We start from the raw sequence: 27,946 nt of genomic DNA on the forward strand, positions 1-27,946 counted from the left end.
ACAACTAAAATGCAGTCATGTAGTCATGCAAAATGTCTTAATAAGTGCATTGCAACATGCTAGAAACCACACAGAACTCCCTAGCAACAACCCCAAACACCCTAGCAAGCACATAGTAATATGCTAACAACTACTATAACACCTTAGCAACCACATAGCACTGCACAAGTAAAATGCTGTCAAGTAGTCATGCAAAATGCCCTAGTAAGTGCATTGCAACATGCTAGAAACCACACAGAACTCCCTAGCAACAACCCCAAACACCCTAGCAACTACATAGTAATATGCTAACAACTACTATAACACCTTAGCAACCACATAGCACTGCACAAGTAAAATATAGTCAAGTAGTCATGCAAAATGCCTTAGTAAGTGCATTGCAACATTCTAGAAACAACACAAAAAGCCCTAGCAACAACCCCAAACACCCTAGCAACCACATAGTAATATGGTAACAACTACTATAACACCTTAGCAACCACATAGCACTGTACAAGTAAAATGCTGTCAAGTAGTCATGCAAAATGCCTTAGTGCATTGCAACATTCTGGAAACAACACAAAAAGCCCTAGCAACAACCCCAAACACCCTAGCAACCACATAGTAATATGGTAACAACTACTATAACACCTTAGCAACCACATAGCACTGCACAAGTAAAATGCTGTCAAGTAGTCATGCAAAATGCCCTAGTAAGTGCATTGCAACACGCTAGAAACCACACAGAACTCCCTAGCAACAACCCCAAACACCCTAGCAACTACATAGTAATATGCTAACAACTACTATAACACCTTAGCAACCACATAGCACTGCACAAGTAAAATATAGTCAAGTAGTCATGCAAAATGCCTTAGTAAGTGCATTGCAACATGCTAGAAACAACACAGAAAGCCATAGCAACAACCCCAAACACCCTAGCAACTACATAGTAATATGCTAACAACTACTAAAAACACCTTAGCAAACCACATATCACTGCACAAGTAAAATATAGTCAAGTAGTCATGCAAAATGCCTTAGTAAGTGCATTGCAACATGCTAGAAACAACACAGAAAGCCCTAGCAAAAACCCCAAACACCCTAGCAACCACATAGTAATATGCTAACAACTACTAAAAACACCTTAGCAACCACATATCACTGCACAAGTAAAATATAGTCAAGTAGTCATGCAAAATGCCTTAGTAAGTGCATTACAACATGCTAGAAACAACACAGAAAGCCCTAGCAACAACCCCCCAAACCCCAGCAACCACACAGTAATATGTTAACAACTACTTAAACATCTTAGCAACCACATAGCACTGTACAAGTAAAATGCTGTCAAGTAGTCATGCAAAATGTCCTCATAAGTGCATTGCAACATGCTAGAAACAACCGAATGCCCTAGCAACAATCCCAAACACCCTAGCAACCACATAGTAACATGCCAGCAGCTACTTAAACACCTTAGCAACCACATAGCACTGCACAAGTAAAATATAGTCAAGTAATCATGCAAAATGCCTTAGTAAGTGCATTGCAACATGCTAGAAACAACACAGAAAGCCCTAGCAACAACCCCAAACACCCTAGCAACCACAGTCATATGTTAACAACTACTTAAACACCTTAGCAACCACATAGCACTGTACAACTAAAATGCTGTCAAGTAGTCATGCAAAATGTCCTCATAAGTGCATTGCAACATGCTAGAAACAACAGAATGCCCTAGCTACAACCCCAAACACCCTAGCAACCACATAGTAACATGCTAACGGCTACTAAAAACACCTTAGCAACCACATGGCACCACCCTAATGATCATGCAGTGATTTTTGCACATTCTACTTTAACATTGTTCCCCCCCTTCTTCTTCATATTGTATAAAAGCACATGTTGTATAAATGCTATTTTTAACATGTTGTTTAATGGTTTTAGTTTTACAGTTTAATAATGAATGCTCTTTTTGGCCTCCTGGAGCTATTTTCCTGCACAGACTTCCTCCGACTGAGGAATGCAGCAAACAGCCAGAGAGGAAAGTACATTGGGCCATTATCGTAGGGAACGGAGCCATCGGGAGGGGAAGAGAGAGCGTCAGACGAGGGTTTGAAACAGTAGCGCGCTGTGTGCTTCAAGGCCTGCTGGGAACAGCGCTCTGTGGTCTGATTATAGCAGACAACCTTCGGCCTGCGGAGCAGCGACTCCTGCTAATGAGCCATCGAGACACGGGCTGGCATGAGACTGCAACACACACACACACACAATGACAAGGCCTGGATTTGCATGCATCCCTGAGATCGCATTAAAGATCTCTCTCTTTCTCTCTCTCTCTCTCTCTCAATCTCCAATCAGCCCAGTTGCTGAATAATACAAAGCAAACACTGACCTACTTTTACACACAGGGAACATGCGAGAACGAAAACCAGGAGTGGATTGGATAGAAGAGCTGGACTGGAGCAAGAGCTGAGAGAGACAGAAAGGAGAAGCAGTGCACTGTAATCTCTGCTTGATCAGATGGAATTAGATGAGAGACGCTCGGGTGCGATAGGGACCAGAATGCATGTTTCCCCTTTTTTACTAAAATGCCCACAATTCCACATGAACAAGAAATAACATTAATTCTGCTTTTTAAACAAGCATAATCAATCTTTATAGCATCTAAAGGTGGCTTTGAGGTAAATTCAAATCATGATGGGGTTAAGATGTTGAACTGAATTACTTTAAGACTTATAATTGGTTTGTAAACAGATTATAAAGAAAAATCACATCATTGTTTGGGCAAAAATGTGTTTAATTTTCATTTAATTAATGTCATTATGTAAATCTTAATGGACCTACAAACTGGCTTCATTTTCTCTCAAGCCAACTATAAGTTTTCTTTCTTTTGATTCTAACCTGGACATGGCTTCACGAAACTCTGGTGGTCAGCAGTCCGTCTCTCGCTCCGGGTTTTCTCAGTGTTCGTAATGTGATTAAACACGGAGGCACCCAGAATACCACAGGCAGGAGGGCCTCTCCTCTCCTAGAGGCCAGTCTCGTATCCTCCTCTCTCTCTCTCTCTCACTGTAACACGCACACAGAACAGGCCCTCATGCATATGTCAGACTATCCATCCATTTTTTTTTTTTTTACCTCTGCCTCTCGCTGATTTCCATGCAGGAGGTGGGTATTTTCCATTCCATGCCAGGCAGACAAGATCAGACAGGCTTGTTCTGGGCTGCCCCAAAGCCAAAACACATCCCTTGATCCAGCTTCATTCACGGCTCCAGCTGATTTCGAGTGGGCCTTGAAAGTCTTTTAAACTTTTCTGTCTGCCATCTGATGAAGTAGAACAATGTGTCGTCTCATGCTGAGAGAGAGACTTGGCGGATTTGCTTTGACAAATTGTCAAGAACAGGCCAGCAGATGAATGAGGTTTTAAAAGATTCTGTGAAACACTGAATCAATGCATCTCGAACACTGCAGCCAACATCATCATGAGATGTTGACGATAGACCTCGAAATCAGACATGACTCAAACCACCAGTGAGACCTTTTCCCTTCGCTTTGAATGAGAAACAAAGACAAATCAATGAGTTACTGACAGATCAGTCTGTAGGAAATAAAAATCAGTTTTTCCTAGACCTAAAAACAGACTTTTTACTGAAGTCTCCTGTTTCTCAGATGCGGAACAAACCCTAGTAATCTCTCGTGTGTCTACAAGAGTTTTTAGAAGAGATCTCAAAAAATTTCCCAAAACGGTGCTCAAATTCACCAACATACAAGATCTGGTGTCCATTCTTCGAACCTCAGTTAATACATCCAGACGTCAGATCTTCTAAGCATGATAACTGATCACTGCCTAATTTGGTTCTACAAATGAATTTGCAGATTTAATAAAATATCTGGATTAAGTTGTCCGATATTACTGCATGCTCTTGTGTTCATTGGAAAGCATATGTATTGATACTCAAACCCATGATCAGCGATGCAGCGATTGGCTGGCATCAAGACAGCAACGTAATGACATTAAAAAAGCAAACAGCCAAGCAAGCAAAATAGAGTGCCCTTGTAAGAAAGCAGCAATGGCTGGGACAGACTTTCACCTTTAAAAAGACTTTAATCTTGTTTATGTGAAATACACTGCTCCTGAGCAGGTTTGAGGACTCCAGGATGAGTTTTGAAGAACCTAACAATCCTGGATCATGTCAAATTATCAACAGTAACACTGAGCTGTTCTCCACATTCATTTTATAGCTCTAGACTTTTAGATGACAACAACTGACTCATTTGCTTCTATTTTACCATACCTTTTTCACACCCGAGGCAAAGTAACTCAAGGCTGAAATGCACTACACGGCTTTTAAAATCAAAACAGGTTTTAAAACACTAAGCAACATGCACCTGCCGATTTACAGTATAACAGAGAAAAACTGCATAATACCATGACTATCCCATGATTTACTCACCCTCAGGCCATCTGAGGTATATATGACTTTCTTCTTTCAGACGAACACAATCGGAGATATATTTAAAAATATCCGGACTCTTCCAAGCTTTATAATGGCATGAAGGGGGAGTCAGATTTTGAAGCCCCAAAAATGTGCATCCATCCATCATAAAAATAATCCATATGGCTCCAGGATGTTAATAAAGGCCTTCTGAAGGGGAGCGATGGGTTTTTGTAAGAAAAATATCCATATTTAAAACTTTATTAACTGTAATAACTAGCTCCTGTCAGATGGCTGTGAACCAACATTAAACTGACTCAAAGTGAATAACGACACTATTGTCTTCTGTAGAGCTGCTTATAGCTGAACTGAACTAATTTCATCATTGATAAACTTGTGTTATGAAAGAGCATTAGGATTATGAGCAGTAAGAAAATCATAAATGATTTCTCTTTAAGATCTTAAATGTCACTCCTAGACAGCAATGAGATTAAATAGGAAAGCACATGGCGACTTCTTCTGAAAACTCCTGAAAGGCTCCTGAGTGACCTCTGTGCAATAAAATTTGACTCTGGGATGTAAGCGAGGAGGTAAAACATGGTGTCAGGCGTGGTACAGTAAACGATATGCCCTGGCAGGACAGCAGGTGTCTAGGTTTTATCTAAACAGAGCAGTTGTGCTCTCTTACTGAGAACCCGTCTTCCCAGTACCAAACACACACACACACACACATAGCACCGGTGTCAAAGAACGCCCACTGATGACAATCTGACACGCACACTGATTTTTCACATGTATAATGACATCTGTTCATCTGTCAAGCACAATTCAAGAACAAATTTTCTCTGAATATAGGCTACTGGCCCCTGATATGGTTGAAAAAAATGGTGTGACATGGTGTGATGTTAACTAACAGCATACCGCTGCAAAGGCATTTTGAACTTCTAATCGAAAAATGAAAAAGAGTAAATCCTAGAGCTTATTTGGAGAATAAACATCGAATTGGAAGCTTTATTTTGAGGAGGAAAGGTGCTGCCCTGTCTTTTGTTTGACCTTCCTAGATGTGCTATAATATTTAAAGCAGTAGAAAGGCAGGAAAACAACGTCCCAGGAGAGGAGGCCCAGAGCAGGGGAGAGTGTCCGGGAGGCCCCTGGGGGTCTGGAGATGCTGGGATATGCTTATTCATGCAGGAGAAAGACATCACAGCGAAACGAAGAGCCTTTCATCCTCACCACAGCCATTCAATGCAGCTAATCGAATCAGACAGGGGAAAAAAAGAGAGAGTTAATGTTTTAAAACCAACTCAGAAAGAAGCTTTTCAGTAGATGTTTGTGTCCTTAATGTTTAACAGCAGTGCACAGGTGTACAAAACTATTTGCTGGTACAAGAACAAGCAAATATGCCATAGAGTGTCACAGAAAACCGTGAAGAGCTTTCTCCAGTCTGACTGGTTGGCCTTATGACGTTTCTGAGAGTCAGAGGTTTATATCAGTCCAGCAGCTGATATGTTGTGTTTACATGTTCCCAGACAGCTGCAGTGAGAACTTGTGAGGTTCATGACATCAAATCTTTGAGTTTGGTATGAGATGTGCAAGCAAACTAGATATCCACAATCAGAATGTGCAACATGCATTAGCTAAAATCAAGCAAATATTTCATATTTTTCATTGTTTCAGTAATTTTATTTACATGTCTATATAGTTCTTATTCATTTTTATTTCGGTCACACTTTAGATTAGAGTTCAATTCTCACAATTAACAATGACTTTTGCTTCAATATACCTCTAATTACTTCTTATTAATAGTTAGTAAGGTAGCTGTTAAGTTTAGGTACTGAGTAGGATTAAGCGATGTAGAATAAGGTCATGCAGAATAAGGCATTAATATGTGCATTATAAGTACTAATAAACAGCCAATATGCATGCTAATAAGCAACTAGATAATAGTAAGAACTGGATCCTAAAGTGTTACTTTTATTTCATTTATAATTTTAGCTATTTCAGAACTTCAAGTTAAAGAAAACAAGAAACTGCCTTGTAAACTAGCCGAAATAAAATACGTTTTTCATATTTTTTTTTACTTTATTGGTGGTTTGGCATGTTTTTAAAGGTAATCTCAAAGACTTTATATATAGGAAGATGGTGCGCTCTTATATATAAAGTGGAAAACCCAGTATGGCGAATAAGCCCCGCCCTCCAATCGAAAGAGCCAATCGTTGATTAGTAAAGTCATCGCATCACTGCAGCTGTCCTTATAAGCTTCAGTTGCTATAGAAACAGGCAGTGACTTTACATGTGCATTGAAACAAGCTTTAAGATACTGTTGTTGTCAGATTTCATTGGTGTTTTTAAAAATGAAATTTAATCGTAAGCTTAGTGAACAGTTTTGGAGAATTTGATGTTTCCCCATTCAAAAAGATAGGAGCTGTACTTGGATAACCAAGGGCATTTCAAAGATGGCTGCCGAGTGAAACGATTTGTCTTAAAGGGACTTTTAATGTGATTTGGAGATGAGAAAACTGGAGTGGATATTGAAATGACCCACTCTAGACATGATGTAAAACAATGGAAGCTCTGGTTGGTTTTCAATCAGACCATAAATGTGTGGTTATTGGTGAGAAAAAGCTGTGATATACACCAATCAGGCATAACATTATGACCAACTTCCTAATATTAGGTTGGTTCAAAACAGCCCAGACGCGTCGAGGCATGGACTCCACTAGATCCCTGAAGGTCTGCTGTGGTATCTGCACCAAGATGTTAGCAGCAGATCCTTTAAGTCCTGTAAAGGCCTTTGCACACTGAGTCCGAAATTCGCATGCAAAACTTTCGCACGTTAAAAAATAAATTCGACCTCACGTTATGTCAATCACGTTTGCACACCGCCTCCAAAACGTTCGTCTGTCAAAAAAATATTCGGATCAGGTTTTCTGCATTTTCACATCCGTGGCATGGATTTTGAGAGACGTTTTGACAATTCAGAGCCACCGTACGTGAACGCTAAAATCCCGAATGCCATCTGACAAGTTGATCCACGTCGTCTACAGCACAAAGCAGCAGCGCTGTATGACAAACAACGAGTGGAATACAAAGAGACAGAATATAAAGTCAGATTGTGCCAGTAGCAAAGCATCAAACTGAGGCACTGACATCCTGAAGTAAACTTTGAAACACTCGGGATAATCAGGCAGCTCCTTGATGAAGTGAACTCTCCTTTCTCTCTATGCAATCTCGGGATTGGATGGACTCTATATTTCCTCTTTCTTTTTCTCTTTTTAAGAAGAGAGAGGACAACTAAATCGTGCTCACTGCTTGAAGACTTCATTTTGTATTGTTTTGCGATTTTTTTCGCAACGGATTCATTAATACGCATCGGACTCAGTGTGCAAGGTCTCTGTGCATGACAAATTTTTAGGATTACGAAAACGAAAAAACGCATGCAAAAATTTCATACTCAGTGTGCAAAGGCCTTAAGTGGCGCGGTTGGGCCTCCATGGATCGGACTTGTTTGTTCAGCACATCCCACAGATGCTCGATTGGATTGAGATCTGGGGAATTTGAAGGCCAAGTCAACACCTCAAACTCATTGTTGTGCTCCTCAAACCATTCCTGAACCATTTTTTGCTTTGTGGCAGGAGCATTATCCTGCTGAAAGAGGCCATAGCCACCAGGGAATACATTTCCATGAAAGGCACATGGTCTGGAACAATGCTTAGGTAGGTGGTACGTGTCAAAGTAACATCCACATGGATGGCAGGACCCAAGATTTCCCAGCAGAACATTTCCCAAAGCATCACACTGCCTCCGCCGGCTTGCCTTCTTCTCATAGTGCATCCTGGTGCCATGTGTTCCCCAGGTAAGCGATACACATGCACCCGGCCATCCATGTGATGTAAAAGAAAACGTGATTCATCAGACCAGGCCACCTTCTTCCATTGCTCCGTGGTCCAGTTCTGATGCTTCACTGTTGGCTCTTTCGGCGGTGGACAGGGGTCAGCATGGGCACCCTGACTGGTCTGCAGCTATGCAGCTCCATACACAACAAACTGTGATGCACTGTGTATTCTGACACCTTTCTATCAGAACCAGCATTAACTTTTTGAGCAGTTTGAGCTACAGTAACTCGTCTGTTGGATCAGACCACACGGGCCAGCCTTCGCTCCCCACGTGCATCAATGAGCCTCGGCCGCCCATGACCCTGTCTCCGGTTCACCACTGATCCTTCCTTGGAGCACTTTTGATAGATACTGACCACTGCAGACTGGGAACATCCCACAAGATCTGCAGTTTTGGAGATGTTCTGACACAGTCATCTAGCCATCACAATTTGGCCCTTATCAAATTCGCTCAAATCCTTATGCTTGCCCATTTTCCCTGCTTTAACACATCAACTTTGAGGACAAAATGTTCACTTGCTGCCTAATATATCCACCCACTAACTGGTGCCGTGATGAAGAGATAATCAGTGTTATTCACTTCATCTGTCAGTGCTCATAATGTTATGCCTGATCGGTGTATACTGGACTTAATGCTGATTGTCAAACGTCTTTCTATACATGTTCACCGTATGTTTTTAGTGACGCCTGTCTGTCCCAGGGTTCATGCGGTGCATCTGTAGTCATCCTGATGTCTCTGTGATTTCCAGCTCCTCTGAGGTCAGAATGTTGTCGCAAATTCAATTTGGAAATTTGGCGATGGGCGTTGAATATTTGAAGCGTTGCCACGGCGGTCTCCTGTAAACAGAATCAAAACAGGAAGTGCCCTTTGTCAGATGCTACATTACAGTCATATGAGGTATTCTCGAGTTAATCCCTCCTGTACGTCTCAAGACAGAGATGATCTGGGCAATTTAGACTACAAAGACTTTATGAATGATATGAGTTTCATTTACAGTAACCAGAGAGGTTCAGGCAGTGCTGTGCGTTGGCGTGATAGAGATTCAGAGCAGATCCAGGAAGGCCGCTCAGATTGGCTGACGGGAGATGTCACGGCGTGCATATATTCGCTTTGTTTCCGTGGGAACAGCAGACAGCTCTTGTTGCTGAGTAAACCTCATCAGGGGAAGTGTGTGACAGGATGCATGAGTGCATATGTGAGTGTGTGTGTGCCGACAGACAGCTGCTGTGAAAAAATCATCATGAGACTTTCACCAGCAGTCACTGGCAATGCTCAAAAAGAGCAAACTAGAATGCTCACACTATTTCTGCAGTATGTATACTATTCTCAGTGTGTAAATGCATGTATGTATACGTAAATACTTGGATGAAAAACTATACATGTGCACTCAATGCACTCAAATTGAACAAATAAGAAGGAATATCAATATGATTTTTCATTGCAGTCTCATTTTGACCCATTTTTTGATCCAATATGATAAGAAAACAAAAAAGGTTAATCTATTTTATGGTATTTGCTAAAGGAAGTATCACTATTTCTAATAGTTAAAACTTATAGGTAGTGATTTTAACAAACCCGTAAACCTATATATATATATATATATATATATATATATATATATATATAAAATAAATCAAGGTAGGAAAACTCTAGTTATTAACAATTTGAATGACCAGCTAAAAAAAGCCACAAGCCACATCAACCACTCAGAGGACCCTAGCAGTAAACTAGTATGCCATTAGAAACCAAGCCCAGGTGTTTTTAACATCCACACCTGTTCGCAGACATATTATTCTATGTAAATCCTGCTTACCCTTGATCTTATCAATCAGTCAGTCATTGTCCTCACTGACATGAAAACACGCTATATAGCGCAGTTAACGTCAAAAATAGAACCTTCTGAAACGAATATCTGATTAATGTCCTTATTAAATAAAGAACGTAGAGTCCTTTCTCTGTCTACTTGTTTCTGTGTTCCAGTGCACACGTCTTTGAAATGACACATCGTTTTTTTTTTAATGTATTTTGCGTTTAGATGCACCTCGTGATTTTAAAAGTAAAAACGCGTTCTGTGTAAATGGCCCCCAAATTAGCAACTGTGGTTTCATCCTTCCTGAAACAGCCTACAGGCAGCAATGCATCAAAAATAGCTTCGTCTCATTTCGAAGGCTGCGTCCTCCGGAGGTCGCATTTGAAGGCTGCATACGTCATCAAGGATGTCTTATTTAAGAAAAGTAACCGTAATAAAATTGACTTTTATTCCTCTTGAGGTGTAAAATGGTGTAATTGGGTCAATGATGTGACAGGTCATTTTTTTGTCCAAAGGCCTTAATAATAGGGGTGTGACGAGACGGGTATCTCACGAGACGAGACGAGCCTCGAGATTGAGTTCACGAGACGAGACGAGACAAGATTTTTACACACTATTTTTAAGAAATCCTCAATGGCGAAATACATGACTAGAAAAAATATTCTGCAGGTGTATTTGAAATGTTTTAACTAATCATCTCGTAATGAATGTCATTTCAGTTCTACTTTCTTAGTATGAATTATCATATGCAGTAAAAGACAACAATACTCAAGTACTGTAAAAGGTTTTGCCACAAACTCAACTGACTGACTTCTCTTCTGTATGATTTCAGTCTCTTCAGACCTTACTGTACATGATTTATGAGCTTCTACAACCTTTGACCTCCTAACTGAACTCCTTTCCACAAACTGATCATAGAAATGAAAACAGTATAAATAAAAATGTTAACACTTTACAATAAGGTCTCATTTATTAACATTAATGTATTAACCAACATCAACTAATAATGAGCAATATATTTGCTACAGTATTTATTAATCTTTGTTTATGTTAGTTAATAAAAATAGTCATTCATTTTTAGTTCATGATAGTTCACAGTGCATTAACTAATGTTAACAAATGAAACCTTATTGTTTGTGCTTAATAAGATTAAGAGAAACTGTTATTTGTTTTTATGGTAACACTTTACAATAAGTGCAACCATAATCGCACTCTCTCAATATTCAAAAGTGCAAATAAGACCAATTTTTTCTTTGATACAGAGCTAAGAGATGGTTACAACTACACTGCCCAGCCTAAAATAGCTTTCATATTGAGAGATATTTGCATTCATCAGGGAGCCGCTTTCAAAATGTGGGTATTGAGATCGCGTTTGAATGCGCGCGCGCGTTTACTTTCACTTTTAGCGATCGCGCGTAACTCTGTAAATATGGAGTGGCGGCGACCGTTATCCAACTGAATTAAATGTTTTTTATTTAAATACAAAGCAAAACGACAGTGGAGGCGTAATGTAAACGAAGCGGTGGCATATTCTTTCCCAATCATCCTAACACTCTGTCATGGCAACAACATCACGAGACTACTTTTCGCCTCGACGAGAAATCTCGTCACATATTAGTCTCGCGAGATCTCGTGCCACGAGATCTCGTCACACCCCTACTTAATAATAATAAAAAAACAAAGATATGACATCCAAAGTATGTAAGGTAGTACAACTAGATCTCTTTTATTGAATCCAAAAGGTTTTAATTATTTTTGCTATGGCATTTTAAAGACTTTGAAGTGTCAAAAGTTCATGCGGTTTAACAGTCCAAAGGTCAATACAGCCATTTTATTTGTGATTAAAATATCTAAAAATGTCATAAATGTATGTATTTTTTATTCTGGCATGATTTTATAACATCATATATCAACATATTGCAAAATGGTATTAAAATTATGTGTAGTAGTCGTTGCTTTGTTATGAGAAAGAATGTCCGGAAAAATTAATTTCATTGATGTCATTCGGAGTAACCAATATAAAGGGACCATTTTGGATCAAGTCATGCGGTCAGTATCATGTGACAGAATGTGACATCATTCAGACACCTGCAAAGGACCACATGGTCGTGAAGCAAAGTAATTAACTCTCTCTTAACTATTTAAAAAATTCATGTTTTCACTTTCTCATACGCATGTCCCGAAACATCAGATCATGCGGTACAACCGCTATAAAACATGGAAAATGTTGTAATATTTTAAAAACTTGAACTAAAATATAAAATGTTTAATTGTCCTTTAGCTAGCTAGCTGATATCAGCCTGTTAGCAATGTTTGAAAATATCGCCATTCGGTATAACCAAAAGTGTCATTTGGTAAAACAGAAATTTTGGGTAAACCGAATGACTTTTTTAGTGACAATTTTTGTCCATCGTGTAAAAAATGACAAAAACAGTGTTAATTGATTATAAAAACCACATAATCTCATTGTTAACACTTAATACAACTTTTCATATTTCTCCACTATGTCTTTTTTTACACTTTTAAAAACCTTATTCATCAATGACCCAATTTTTTTACTTTGCGATCTAACAGTTAATTTTCTTAAATGAGACCGTCTTGGTGATGTATGCAGCCTTCAAATGCGAACTCTGGAGGACGCAGCCTTCGAAATGAGATGCAGCTAATACAAGATCGACTTAAGCTTGTCGATAGGATAAAGACAGTCTGAATTGGAAATACCATACTACTCTTACTGTTTCTGCCATACAAAGATAGTCTATGCTATTATGCTATTCCGAAGTCAACAACAATAGCCTACTCTATGGATGTGTATGTGTATGTTTGTACACAGTTCTCCAACATAAAAATACATATGGAAGCACACACAAATTGTGTAAAGTAGTACGTTTTAATGAGCCCAGGGATGGGCAAACTCGGTCCTGGAGGCCCACTGTCCTACATAGTTTGGCTCCAACCCTTATAAAACACACCAGACTACAGCCTTCTAGTAATCCTAAAGACTTTGATAAGCTGATTCAGGTGTGCTTGATTAGAGTTGGAGCAAAACTCTCCAGGATCGAGTTTGCCCATCCCTGCTACAGCCTATTATAGCTACTGAATAAAATAAGCCTATTTACAATAACAGAGCCTATTTGCACTTGTGTAAATAGCATCTATTGCTATTTGCACTTAGCCGCTGCCTTATAATAATTTCTCTAACTTAATCTGCTATAGATGCTTATTCACATATTACAATGCATTCTGGGCCTGAAACCCCATTTGAAACAGCCTTGTATCCTACAATGCTGTCTAGCTGGGCAGCTCCCTAGGTTATAAAATGGAGTTATAAAAACTTCAGTGGGTGTGTTATTGATATTAAACAATTAAAAAATGACTTGTGTAAGAAATATTTAAACAGTACGTCAGTGGGAAGGGGGGCATGGAATCGCTCAAGTAGATTTAGAGCTGTTCTTGCTCAGGTTGTGGATTCTTTGCACTATTTTTGGAGATGGATAAGTCAAGGACATCGCAGTCTGCCAAAATGACTCTTTGGTAAACACTCATTGTTTATCTGCTCAATCCTCCCCAAACAGCACCTAGTGAATAAATTTCCAGAGTTTCATTTGTGTAGCTTAGGGGTTCCAGGGTTCATCAAATCTTGTCCTGGAGGGCCAATGCCCTGCAGAGTTTAGCTCCAACTCTAATCAAACACACTTGAACAAGCTTATCAAGGTCTTCAGGATCAATAGAAAAATCACAGGTAGGTTTGATCAGAGTTTGAGCTAAACTCTCTAAGACTGGATATGAGGAATCCTGGTGTAGCTAGCGTTGAGTTTTGTGATGCTGGATGCTGACTGGTCAGTAAAGTGTTCGTTAGTTTACATGTCACAGCCAGATCATCTACATCACTTTGATTAATAAAATAGCCTAATGTTTGAATTAAATGTTTTCGTCAAGCCGTTCTGAAGGTCATGCGACTTCTGTCTTGTTGGTGCACTGCTGTCGGCACTAATGCAGACACGGCCCACAAGGAAATGCTAAAAATAGCTGAATAAAAGCAATTCCTTTTTACTGACTGATCGAGCTGCCTTTGAAAGGAAAGGAAAAGATGATTCATCTGTTTGTCTTTCACTTCATTTATATCATAATGTGATTTTCAAAGAGGGAATCCGACGGGTAAAACCAGCCCTCCGAAGCTGATTGTTGCAGTAATATCTCTGATAGAGAGAAAAATACAGTCTGTGGCCTGAATCAGTGGCGTCCGGCAGATGCTAACAACAGTAGTGATACTGATAGTGTACATATAACTTCACAGCCAGTAATAGTGTGTCTGATGCATTTGTACAGAACGGCATCTGGACAACAAGACATTATCAGACAAATACGCAATCAGGATCTCGTCATAAATTCCTCTTGTTTTTGAATATTTCTCCATTCTCAACTGCAAATTCTCGAGAATTTAGAGAGACGTGACAGGAAGAGAAAACACTATGAACATCCACACTTAGACTGAAGATTGCATTCAGTTACATACTATTTATAAGAAAAAAATAGTTGTCTGTCAATATACAAGGACATACTGTAGAGTGCTTTTTGTTCTCCTAAGAGCAGTGAACTTTTGAGTCCAGCTGAGATGTCAGTGTTTAATGCAACAGCATGAACCAGTAACCCGATGGAGACCCTCTGTGCCGCTGACCTTTATAATCTGTCCTTTCAGTGCTTTATCAAACACAGAAAGTGTCAAAGCGCAGGAACACAAGAGCCACAAAACCACAAGAACAAAGTCATGACTTTTTACAGAGCAAAACAACAGGGTAGCGTTCACATTAGCGTCATAAAGACACACCTAAATTCGCTCTTTTGATGTGGTGACTTCCTGTCCTGAATTTCAGTTTTTTATGCATCTTGTTTTTTGTGCTAAGCATGAATATAGAGTCTTCAGATCTTCATCTCTTGTTACTGCACAAAACTCTAACTAAATAGAGATGCAATAGTAGAGATGCAGATGCATTTATGAGACAGTTTTATACACAACGTACTTATAGGCCACATGCACACTGGCGCTAAATTCAGTTGTAAATTCACATTTTGCTTAATCCTGTACTGTACACACACAGTTCAATAATTTACAAACTGGATCGCTTTATGAGCCAAACCGGAACAACAAGCCCAAAGATGCTTAACATTAAAGAGGTGTGTGAACTCGCAAGTACAATGTCAGAAACAGTAATTTGCTCTGGTCCCCTTGGTGTCACTTAAAAAGAGTGATCTGCCTTATAAACATATACAAAACACAATTCGCCTCTGTCAATGGTTTTTTGGTTAAAATTGCCAAACATAAATCATTGGTTGCTGTTTATAACTTATGTTCAGTTGAGTACACCTAGATGTTTTTAAGAATATCTTAAGTACTAAAGAATAATTTTTAGTATATTAAGTACAAAATTAGAGTGTGAAAACAGAGCTCTTTAAGTACATTATGGAAGTGTACTGAAATAAAGTTTATTTTATTGCACCTTTTTTAACCTGGGGTGGTATATACGTTGGTATCTACAATTATGGCAGCTTATTAGAATACAATGTTACACAGGTCAAATGAAAACAATGAAAACAAATAAGTATTACACGTGATATTCTTTCATGGCCTATGGACCCCGTAAAAGAAGCCTCAGCCACTCCAAGTCTAGTTCTGCCACAAAGGTCTCACTAAATAACATTCACACCACACTTTGAGCCGATGAGGAAAACTCACGGTCAAAGAGAGCATGTCGTTGGACTCAAAGAGAGCATTTCGTTCATGACCAACAGATGTTCTAATCCAGAGATTAGACGAGTCTGGTTCATTCATGAGGCTTGCAGCTACCCTGAGCTTGATAACCACGCAAGTGGCTTTTTATAGCTCAAAAAGGAAATTAAACACGCCATCAGTGTGTGTTTTATAGGGAGCATCACTTTTAAACCCATTTATGCAAAAACTCCGCCTAGAGGCAAACAAAGATGGGATATATCTGTCAAATTGCAAAAACAAAAGAAAAGAAAGGGGAAAAAAGGGTTAAAGATTACACCAAAAAATATTTCCAGAACACAAGATTCAGCAATGCTCTCACTATCTCAATCTCTTGAGGTCCAACAAATGAAATCTCTCTGCACCAAACTGAGGCTGCTTCAATGGAAACCACATCTGCCAAGCTAAAGTCTCCTGCATACAGGTGTTGGGCAGCTGCGTCCAGGTGACAGTCTGTCTAAATGATTCTGTCTATCACGCTGAAATTACAACATAATCTACAGCCAGAGCTTCCTGGAAAACAGAAACTGTTGACAACAGCTCCACTGAGACCCAAACACAGTCATAACACACCACCGTGATGAAGCAATTAGACTGCTCATTTCTAAGACCCAGAATACACCTGCGAGGATGACTGACACGCAAGAAAACATCTGCTCGACCAAACCCTGAATATATACTATATATTACATTTGATTCTGAATGAGTTTGAGGCTATGGTGCGTGGCTAAAGCTAACATTACACACTGTTGGAGAGATTTATAAAGAATGAAGATGTGTTTATTATACAGACTGCAAGTGTTTAATAATGAAAATAATGACGGCTCTTGTCTCTGAATACAGTAATAAACGATGGTAACTTTAACCACATTTAACAGTACATTAGCAACATGCTAACGAAACATTTAGAAAGACAATTCACAAATATCACTAAAAATATCATGATATCATGGATCATGTCAGTTATTATCGCTCCATCTGCCATTTTTCGCTATTGTTCTTGCTTGCTTACCTAGTCTGATGATTCAGCTGTGCACAGATCCAGATGTTCTGCCCTTGTCTAATGGCTTGAACATGGGCTGGCATGTGCAAATATTGGGGGCGTACATATTAATGAGCCCGACTGTTACGTAACAGTCGGTGTTATGTTGAGATTCGCCTGTTCTTCGGAGGTCTTTTAAACATAAATAACTCTTGTTATTCAACTATGCCAATATAAATTCAATATTTAATTCTAGGGCACCTTTAAACAACCATCATGGCCATATTCCAGGATGACATTGTCAAGATTCATCAAGGTTAAAACTGTGAAAGAATGGTTGAGAGAGCATGAAGAATCATTTTCAATACAAGATCATGACCAAAAATTGATGTACCTCTTGATGGAAAAACATCACAACATTTATTTCCATTGAGAGGTGCATCATTTTTTGGTCAAGATCTTGTATTGACAATGCAAGAGGTGAGCACTCTGTAAAGTCTCCTCTAGCACATCCCAATTCATACCAATTCATGTGTGAAAATGATTCTTCATGCTCCCTTCCAACAATGAGATGGTACTAGTGTTGTCAAAAGTACAGACTTCGATACCAAGTCGTTACTGAATTTTAAAAATGTGACGCTTTGAGCGCTGTTGAGCGAATTCGTAAACATCTCTGATTGGCCATTGTGTTCACGTGTTCAACAGATATGTCTGTGATTGGCTTTAAAAAGGTCTAATATGTACCGTTTATGTACTAATATGTACAACTTTGGTACCAATATGTACCTTTGAGGTACTAATATGCACTCTTTAGGTACAAAGGTGTACTTTTTGAAAATGTACCACCTCTGACAGCTTTTTTTCTGAAAGTGTATGAAAAGAAGCAAAAATTCAAGCAAAAAGAGGTGAAAATAAATTTAAATGTAAAGAAGGAAATTAAACAAGAGGAAGCAAAGAGAAAACACAATAAAAAGGAAGAGCATGCAGAGACAAAAATAAAAACAGCAAAAGAGAAACAAAAAGAACAAAATAGAACAAAAGAAATATATAAATAAAGAGGAACCATTTTATCTGTTTTGGATAAAAACAAAGCATTACAAAAAAGAAAAAAAAGGAAAGGGGAAAGGCTAAAAAGAAAAAAACAGGCAAAAATGGAAAAACCACAGAAAAAGAATAATACAAAATCAATGAAGAAAAGAAATGGATAAAAAAGTGATGAATAAACAGCAAAAAAAGAGCAAAAAAACAAAAAAACAACAAAAGAAAAGTTAAAAAATATAACCAAAAAATGAAACAAAATAATTAAAATAAAAAAATCGAAAAAAAGATAGTCCGTAAAGTGAAAAATAGCAAATCAAAATAAGGGAAAGACTAAAAAAAAAGGAAAATGATCAAAAAGAAATAAAAAGCAGAGATTAAAACAACATGAAACTAAATGAAAAGAAAGACAAGAGAAAAAAAAAAATACAGAATCAAAATACAAAAAACAACCAACAAAATGAAAGATGAATAAAAAAGAAATTAAACAGGAAAAAAAGGCAAATTCAAGGAACAAGTGAAGTGGGAAAAACTGAATGCTAACAACAGAAAATCTTCTAAATTAGCATAACAAAACATTAATCACTACTAAATCTCCCACTTAACATTAATCTTGCACAAAAAAAACATTATATAACACTTAATTTTAGCACTTACTCTCCCTTTTGAGTGTCATGGGCAAAGTATGCTGGGAAATCCAGTTTAGTTTACTTAAAATATATCAGTTCTGTGAACTTGAAAGAATTTTGACTGAACTAATTAGATTAATTTAAGTTTGCCCTACTCAAACCAATGAATTATTTTGAGCATTAGGGTTTACAGTGCATAAAAGAATAAAACACAATGCGGTTTAGATGATCTTTACAGTAACAGCTGCCCCCTGTGTGACCCTGCGCTCGTGTTGACCTCTGACCCTCTCTGCAGAAAACTCAACTTCATTACTGCATGTGCAACTGACTTCCGTGACAAGCAAGTTCGAGACCCCGTGTTCAGCTGTCAGACCTCGAGGGACGCAGGTGTTTATGACGGATGTGTGCGTTACAGATGTAAAATGTGGCCTGGAGCTTCCAATAGTCACTGTTAATCCTGCGCTAAGACGGAAGGATAGTGTGTTTGTACGAGCGTTTGGCACTACATTCCCATTAATGTCTAATTAAAGTCTGGAAACGCAGATGTCTCCACTCGCACGCTTATCGATTAGAGAGCCGGTACAGAAACTCCACACAAACAAACCTGCGATATCTACTAACTAGAATAGTTGGCCTGGCAAAGAGTAGGTTTATGTTGGTCTGATAACAGATGGCTAAACATTAAACTTGCTTCGAAGAGCGGAAAATCTTGATTTGTGCCAAGTCATGCAGAAACTGATCTGACTACATGCAAAGGACTGGACGATGATCTTACTAGAGGGTGTGTAATGTTATAAATGACATGTAATGGTATTGATAACCTATTTTACTTCCTTAATGAGACATGTTTGGGATATTCAGCAAACAGGAGTTGATTTTCCAAATTAAGAACAGATTGGATGGTGAAAAGTGGTTGTTTTGTACCAGGATGGGGTCGATATACTTCTCTCCTGAAGATATTCGGCTACTGGTTAACATTATCCAATAGTCTGTTCAGCCTAGATGTCGTCAGTCTAAAATAAAGTTGTTTTAGAAGTGAAGTAGTCATTACATTTGGGTGAAACATTTCTTTTTTTTTTTTTTTTTTAAATAATGCATTGATAAACTGGGTAAAACTGATAAACAAGAGTATTGTCATGTCAATGAATGTCTCTGTGATGCTTTCACAATACTGACCTGTTTTCTTGAGTCAACTAATAACTCAACCAATGGCGAGAATAATAGCTGTAAAGATAAAAAATCCTTCCACAAACACCAAGAGCCAAATTTAGAAGGCTTTCTGCAGAAAAAGTATTGCGAGAACAAATTAAACACAAATACATACTGGCATTGTGTTCATAAGGTGAGGAAACAAAAAAACGCACCTCAGGTAGTTATCTGTCTGGTTTAGTTTAGCTTGGCAGCTGACATGATGTTTCCATTTGGACACTGAATCAAGTGTAGATTTTACTGGGTCAAATTGACACTATATGACAAAATGTCATCTCAGGAGTCACAATATGCTCCTTGTGACTCAGCGTTTGTGAGCGACATGGAGACAGTGGAAACATTTAACATTAGGTCATGGAGCTTCAGGCTGATTTTGATGAAGTTCAGTTTGCAGAAACTCCATCTAAAATGGGTCCAAATAACCTGCAACAGCACAAAAGGACAAGTTCACCCATAATTTATAATTCTGTCATCATTTATTCACCCTCATGTCATTCCCTTTTCATATTAGCTTATTTATAATGTCAGAGCTTCTGTTTTTCACACAACCAAAGTAGATGGAAAGATTTTCGTTTAAAGGATTAGTTCACTTCAGAATAAATTTTTCCTGATAATTTACTCACCCCCATGTCATCCAAGATGTTCATGTCTGTCTTTCTTCAGTCGAAAAGAAATTAAGATTTTTGAGGAAAACATTCCAGGACTTTTCTCCATATAGTGGACTTCAATGGGGTTCAACAGGTTGAAGGTCCAAATGTCAGTTTCACTGCAGCTTCAAAGAGCTCTACAAGATCCCAGACGAGGAATAAGGGTCTTATCTAGCGAATCAATCGGTCATTTTCTAAAAAAAGATAAAAAATTATATACTTTTTAAGCACAAATGCTCTTCGATTCACCACGCATTACGTTGGAAAGGTCACGCGTGACGTATGTGGAAGTACTGATCCAGTGTCTACAAAGCAAACGTGCAAAGACTAAGTCAAATGGAAAAAGATAAAACAACAGTGTCAGATGATTTTGAAGTTGGAGAAGAAATTGAGATGGCATTTTTCTTCCATCTACGTCACACGTGACATTTCCAACGTGATTACGTAATGCGTGGTGCATCGCAGAGCTAGTGCAAGATGAGCATTTGTAGTTAAAAAGTACATAATTTTTATAGATTTTTTTTTAGAAAATGGTCAATCGTTTCACTAGATAAGACCCTTATTCCTCATCTGGGATCATGTAGAGCCCTTTGAAGCTGCACTGAAACTGTAATTTGGCCTTCAACCTGTTGAACCCCAGTGAAGTCCACTATATGGAGAAAAATCCTGGAATGTTTTCCTCAAAAACCTTAATTTTTTTTTTGTCTGAAGAAAGACAGACGAAGACATGAACATCTTGGATGACATGGGGGGTGAGTAAATTATCAGGAAATTTTTATTCTGGTGAACTTATCCTTTAATTATACATTAAAGTTGTACCACCATATAAGAAAAAAAAAATCATAATAATGATACAAGTATTTGAAACATGTTGAATTTATGAGATAAAAAGTTGCAATTTTATGACTTATGTGTCATCATAATTATGACTTTTCATCTTCTAACAACTTCTAATGAACTAATTTTGACATACTATCGTTATGACACAGTTATAATTGGTGTCATAATTATGATTTACCAAACTGTTTTTTTTTTCTTATGTGGAAGATGTGGGACATACATTTGTGTCTTGTTCACACAAAGTTATCATATGACTTTTGAAGACTTGGTATATGTACATTATGAAACATTTATGGTGCTTGGGCATCTAAATATTCACTTTGATTACATGGAAAACAGTTTTCTAATGACACACTCTCCGTAAACTCACTTCTTCTGCCGTCGGCACACCAGCATTACTGGACGAGAAAGCCGACAGACACAGAATAGTGAGAAATACATTCATTTACATCCTGGAGTCTGACATAGATAGAGGCCAAGTTGTTTGCAGATTTGCTCTAACACACATATGCTGCTCCAGAGCGCCTCCTTGAGGGAGTCTGAGGACCTGCATCTTCACCCGTTTCCCTTTGACCCAAGAACATACACAAACACAAATTTATCCCAGTCACACCACCTGCACTCAGTGCATAACAGCAGCAGAGAGAGCTAAAAACAGGTGTAAGTTAGTATTAGCTGATCCCAACCAAGCTAACCTGAGTCTCTTTCATAATGTAATCTATTCACGGCCAGCTTGGACCTTCGACGGGCCCGAATTACACAGACTTACACACTCCAAACACAAAAGAGATTGTTGTTCTGCTTTGTGATTTCAAAATAAGGATCACAAGGGATCAATCAACGAGCTAACTGCTGAAAATAGCTGATAAACACTGGAGCGATTGTCAGCGGTTATGATTGTTGAGCGTGTGTTGTTGTGGAGGAGGACGGAGCAGCACGTACACGCTCTCGACCACTTCAGGCTTCAATATATGGACGAGAACGCCAACTAAACATTACTATTTATTAGGATTTTCATGGGGAATTATCATCAATTAGCAGTTACTCAATAAATCATTGTCATGAAATGTTGATTTGTGGAAAACTTTCTTGACTATTCTATTCCTATAGATTTCTTGAGAAATCTATTCCTATAATTTATTAGAGATATATGAATTTTTCAGTTTTGCAAACAGATATACGTAAACTAAGGGGTGGTTTACACAACACCCTTTTCAACTAAAAAACTTTATGCATTTTGGCCATTCATTTACATTACAATGGCGTTTAGGGGGCCTGAAAATGCAAACTTTTGAAAACGGGTTTCAAAGTGCAAGAGAAAAAATCCACAGGAAGTGGTGAATTCACACGGTCTGTGACTGACAGGATGTTAACAGCTGGTTCTATGTAGTAATTAAAGTACATATGGCTTACCATCTGAAACTTGTAAGTAGTAGCAACTTTACATGGCTGCTCACTTTAACGTTAAAGTCCCTGTAAAGTCATTTTAAAGTATGTGTTCTGAGTTTGTCACACCGCAGAAAAATGTGTTATTAACCACCCAGCCAAATTTGAATGATTAAAAAAATCTGCAAGTAAATGAAATAAGTTATCAAAATCTCGAAAAAATAGGCAGTGCTCTCAAACGCTGGGGCGTGTCCACTGTCGGCGCTGAAACCACACCCACCCGCGAGAGCTGCAGCCTCAACTGACTTGAGTCTAATAATGAGTCAATCATACTGATGCATATAAAAAGAATCATTTAGAGGGTTGCAAATTTTAGTAGACTTACACTCATTGGGCACGTACTGCCGACTGTTGTAGAGTCGACAAATGACAGTGCCGCGAGACGGGAGGATGAAGGCCGGGACGGGAGAGACTCTGTCCGGCCCCATATATCATCGGTTATCGGTGGGACGGTAGGAAGGTCCGAGGCAGGAGGGGGGCCGAGGTCTGTTCAGTCACATTCACCAAAAACAGGCGGATTATCTGATGAAAAGTTGTAAAATTAGCCGGTGTAGAACGATCACTTTAGAATCCTTCATATCATTCGTTTTAGGAAATTTAAATAAGGAGGACCGAGCATATTATATATTATAACAACCATGTAATATGCATTTGCGTGACGAAGGCATTACTAGCTAAATGTGCAAAGGGCTGAATAATTGTAATGACACTCAAGATTGAGCGAGTGAACCGCTGTAGAGTTAGAGGCGGCGCCACGCTCGGTGCGTCATCGACAGTTATATAGTGTTCGGGGAGGGGCTATGCTCGGGGGTCCAAGTGCGTCATCAGACCCCCGTTTTAGCTCCGCCCAAAAAATCCTGAGCAGAGCAAAAAAACTGTTTAATGCTCTAACTTCACAATTAAGCATTACACAATTCACAGTCTTTGTAATGTGTTTCAGCAATACATTTGTAACATTTATAAAGTGTTTAGAAATAATTCTCAGAATTGACTTTACAGGGACTTTTTTAACCTATAAAAATGTGGGCTATTCAAGTGTTTCTGCGGAGTGGGAAAGCTGAATAGTAGCATGCTCACTGCATGACAGCTAACATGGAGGCGCCGGTGCGATCACTTGCACTTAAAATACTCCGTCATTTTTGGTCATACAGATAAGAGTAATACATCTTTTGAATCTGTGAAGAGTCTACTATTACTAGGGTGCACTCACAATAACAACAAAACAATGTACTTTTGTAAAATAATAAAAAGCAAAAGAGATTTCAGCCATCTCTCTCTGTAAAGTTGAGTGTGCAAAACAAAACAAAAACTCTATGTAAGCTTGCCTCATAGACATGAAAAATATATCTAGAGAAAGCGAAAAGTCTACTTTTAAATGAAACAATTCAAATGGAAAACAAATATTCTCAGGTAATGTAATCCATTATGAAATGTGCATATTGGCATGTCCACTACTGCGGAGATGATGAGCATCATCAACTTCGTCACTGCAGCCCAAAATACAGAAAATACTAGTTTATCAATTAATTATTAAAATGTTAAAGATACCTCTTTGCTGTTTTCCCCCGACACACTCATAATCATTACTTCTGCCGGTGCGCTGTGGCAAGTTTTATGCGTGCGCTTGAATGCTGATTAAGCTATGTAGGCATTAAAGGTTCTTTATTATGATAATTTATTATGATGATGTTTATTAATAAACATGCGATTAGTTGATTAATCGCTTGAAATGAACGACTACTAGTCAACCAGAAAAACCTTAAGTCGAGGGCAGCCCTAATTATGTGTTCAGTCTATAGGCGCAGGGTTGCCATGTTTTCACAACAAAACCCTCCCAATTGCTACTCAAAACTAGCCCAATCACGTTTCAGTGGGGGTCCCCTGGTAAAAATTGCATTCCGGGGGGTAAAATCTGTGTTTTTGGTGGGGTTCCCCTGGTATAATTTGCATTCCAGGTGCTAAATATAATGTTATTTGAGGCCGTTTCAACCCACGGACATGAAAAACAACCTGCGGCAACATTGTCAAAGTAGCCCAATTACATGGGAAATCCGTGGACTTGGCAACACCGCATAGGCATGTAGTGTTTCTTTCCAAAGTGACGACGCCAACTGGCATGAATAATACAGCTTTTTTATATCGTTTTTGTGGATCCATGTGAATGGGGAACATTTTGACAATATTGTCGTCTGTACGTGAAAAATGCTAAGGAAAAACTTTCCCTTAATGTAGTGACTAGAAAACCCCAATTTTCCAATACCACAACACATTTTCATGAAAGTGAAAACCTCATGTATCCTTGACAGATATAAATTTATTGATCTCAAATACTAAAAAAATACCCAACAACAACAAGAAAACCATAGTAATACCATGGTACCATGTTCATAATGCCTTAGTAACAGCATGATTCATTTTTGGAAGTAAAAAGGATCAGATATAGATTTGACAGATTTACCTCAACTAAATGTAAGTATAATACTGAAAATGGCACATTTCCACAAAAAAGCTATTACCATGGTATCGATACCATAGCACTTTTTTGAAAATGAAAAATTAACCTCAGCTACAGACATAGAGACTACCTAAATTTAGTGACCCAGTATACTGAAAATGTTTGGCTAAATTGGCAAGAAGCTTGTTAGCAAAACAACAGCAAGATAATCAGATTGTGGCAGATCCCTCGATGACCTGTGTGTCAGGGGTCAGAAACAGGGTTGTGGGCTAGTAGAGGATCTAGATTAGTCTCAGGATAAAATAGCTCTTAAAGCACTACGAGAGGATCTACAGGGGTCTGTAACGAGATTATTGCTATCAGGAAAAGACTATATCCAATCACAAAATTGCAGATTGAAAAAGTAAAAAATCAAGTCAATTTCATTTTCACAATAGACATTGTTTCAGAGCAGATTTACAGAAAATCATGATGTTAATATTTATGCTATCATAATATCTTAATGCCTTTTTATAGTAACATTTAGCAGATTAGAGCTGTGCGATAAACAATCAAGCAGTTGAGATTAGCTAGTATTGTGTCACTTTACATGAGTATGATGTATGTATGCAGGTAAAGTTGGATATACAATTTTATATGTAAAACTGAGATAATATATATAGCTTCACATGAGTATACTGTATCCATGCAGGTAAAATTGGATGTACTGTATATCCAACTTTATATACAGAGCTGTGCGATAATAGTTACGTTTACGAAAATGTAAGTTTAGATTTGTTATATAGTATATATGTAAAGCTACATGATAGAATAAAACGTTGGCTATAGTAGTTATAGGTTGCATAAACTAATATTCTCAGTATTTCAAATCAATAAAATGATTTTGAACCAATAATGAATCAAAATGTAAAGCATTTTATATCTTTGCATTCCGTATTTTTCCGATTCAGATTTCATTTCAGTGCACTTTTTTGTACCCATTTTGCATTAATTCACCATTTTCCCAAATCTGAGCACATTTCAAGTCAAACATATTGCATTGTGGGATACATTCTTCAATGTACTGTACTCAGTTTTATACTTGCTCATTTTGACAAATGTAGGTCTTCTATTCCACATATACTGGAAATCTGCATAAAGAAATCGTATGAGAAATATGTTATTCCAAAACGACTTGAGATTAAATATATTCACATTTTGATCATTTTAATTCATGCTTGAAAGTTCCTCTTTTACAACTGCTGAGCAAAACATTTCAATGCATAAAACTGTCTGATACCTGTCCGACTTTTCTTTCAATACGTGGCCAGAGACATCTAGTCACTTCTGCATCAGATGTGAGTTTGTCATGAACTACCAGACGCAGTTCAGCTCAAGGTCTTGCTTTATTTAGAGGAGACACATTTGAATAGGTGTGATGGAGACCGATGCTAGCGTCTGACACACACACACACATACACACACCTCAGGTTCTGCTTCTCTCGTTTCCTCATCAGCATCACTCAGCTCCCGGTCGCCATGGCAACACCTCCCACGTCTGTATGCCAGTGAGATGTGTTCATTAGAGGCTTAATTTACCTCCCACTGTCTCGCTTTCTATCCTATAGCATTACCTCTGATCTTCAGTCTACTGCTGCCTTTTCCTGTTGTCTGAGGCTGCCATAAAGAAGAGTATTTCATCCTAAACTGCATATAAAGCTCAAATTAAGTATATATTAAGTATATAGCTTAAGCAAAATATCTTTGTGTTCATACATACCCCATTCATTTGGCGCTCACTTTACTAATAGCGTCTAAAGGAGTTACGATGTCACATTCAAAATGCGGTCGCATTAGCGACATTTCGCAGGCAAAAAAGGTCCATTGTTAGAAATCGATAAGGCACAGCTCACAAAGAACTCTCTTTCAAACCAAGCAGCGTCGCCCAACGCGGCGAAATCGAACGTAAAAACGAGCGAAATCTGCGTGTGGAACTTTCATCCTCATGCTAAACTCTAGAACGCGCAGATTCCTATTGGAGTGACTGGATTTTGCCCGCGAAATTTTGCCGCGCAAGGGTGTGTGACCGCACCTCAACTCTTAAAGGGTTAGTTCACTTTCAAATAAAATTTTCCTGATAATTTACTCACCCCCATGTCATCCAATATGTTCATGTCTTTCTTTCTTCAGTCGCAAAGAAATGAAGGTTTTTGATGAAAACATTCCAGGATTTTTCTCCATAGTGGACTTCAATGGCCTCCAAACGGTTGAAGGTCAAAATTAGTTTCAGAGCAGCTTCAAAGGGCTTTAAACGATACCAGACGTGGAATAAGAGTCTTATCTGGAGAAACGATCGGTCATTTTCGAAAAAAATATAAATGTATAGCTTTACATAAACAAATGATGTGGATGTGCTTCCGCTTTCCGTATTCTTCAAAAAGCTTACGCTGTATGTCCTACGCCTTCCCTATTCTACTTACGGAAAAAAACTGAACTGGCGCCGCGTTCGTTCCGTAAGTTGAATAGGGAAGGCGTGGACTAATCCTCAAAACACTTTCAAAACACTGCTTCGAATCTTTTGTTTTGAATCAGTGATTCGGAGCGCCAAAGTCATGTGATTTCAGCAGTTTGGCATTTTGACAGTCGATCCGAACCACTGATTCAAAAGAAAAGATTCGAAGCAGTGTTTTGAAATCAGCCATCATTAGATATCGTTTAAAAGTCGTTATTTTTTTTATTGTGAAAACATAACATTAAATATAAACCTGATCCACTACGGAAAAAAACAAAATCACACCATACTCTCATGTTCAACACTGTCTACAGCTATTG

At 38.4% G+C, this 27,946-nt stretch overlaps 1 long non-coding RNA gene across 10 annotated transcripts; it reads right to left on the minus strand.

Moving 5' to 3' along the window:
• Positions 1 to 4,586: 4,586 nt before the first annotated feature.
• On the minus strand, positions 4,587 to 27,261 carry LOC125274453. 10 transcript variants are annotated; one of them, XR_007186257.1, is made up of 10 exons: positions 26,895 to 27,261; positions 26,749 to 26,791; positions 26,600 to 26,672; positions 26,415 to 26,518; positions 26,217 to 26,265; positions 19,903 to 20,170; positions 19,715 to 19,817; positions 19,463 to 19,551; positions 8,980 to 9,148; positions 4,587 to 5,666 (listed from the first exon to the last, which is right to left on the minus strand). It is a non-coding gene; the product is annotated as an uncharacterized LOC125274453 (long non-coding RNA). The 10 variants fall into 10 exon arrangements; XR_007186255.1 differs by having other exon boundaries at positions 26,749 to 26,821; XR_007186253.1 differs by having other exon boundaries at positions 26,600 to 26,791.
• Between the last annotated feature and the right edge of the window lie 685 nt (positions 27,262 to 27,946).

The sequence above is a fragment of the Megalobrama amblycephala genome, linkage group LG1, assembly GCF_018812025.1.
Source record: "Megalobrama amblycephala isolate DHTTF-2021 linkage group LG1, ASM1881202v1, whole genome shotgun sequence".
Taxonomy (NCBI): Eukaryota; Metazoa; Chordata; class Actinopteri; order Cypriniformes; family Xenocyprididae; genus Megalobrama; species Megalobrama amblycephala.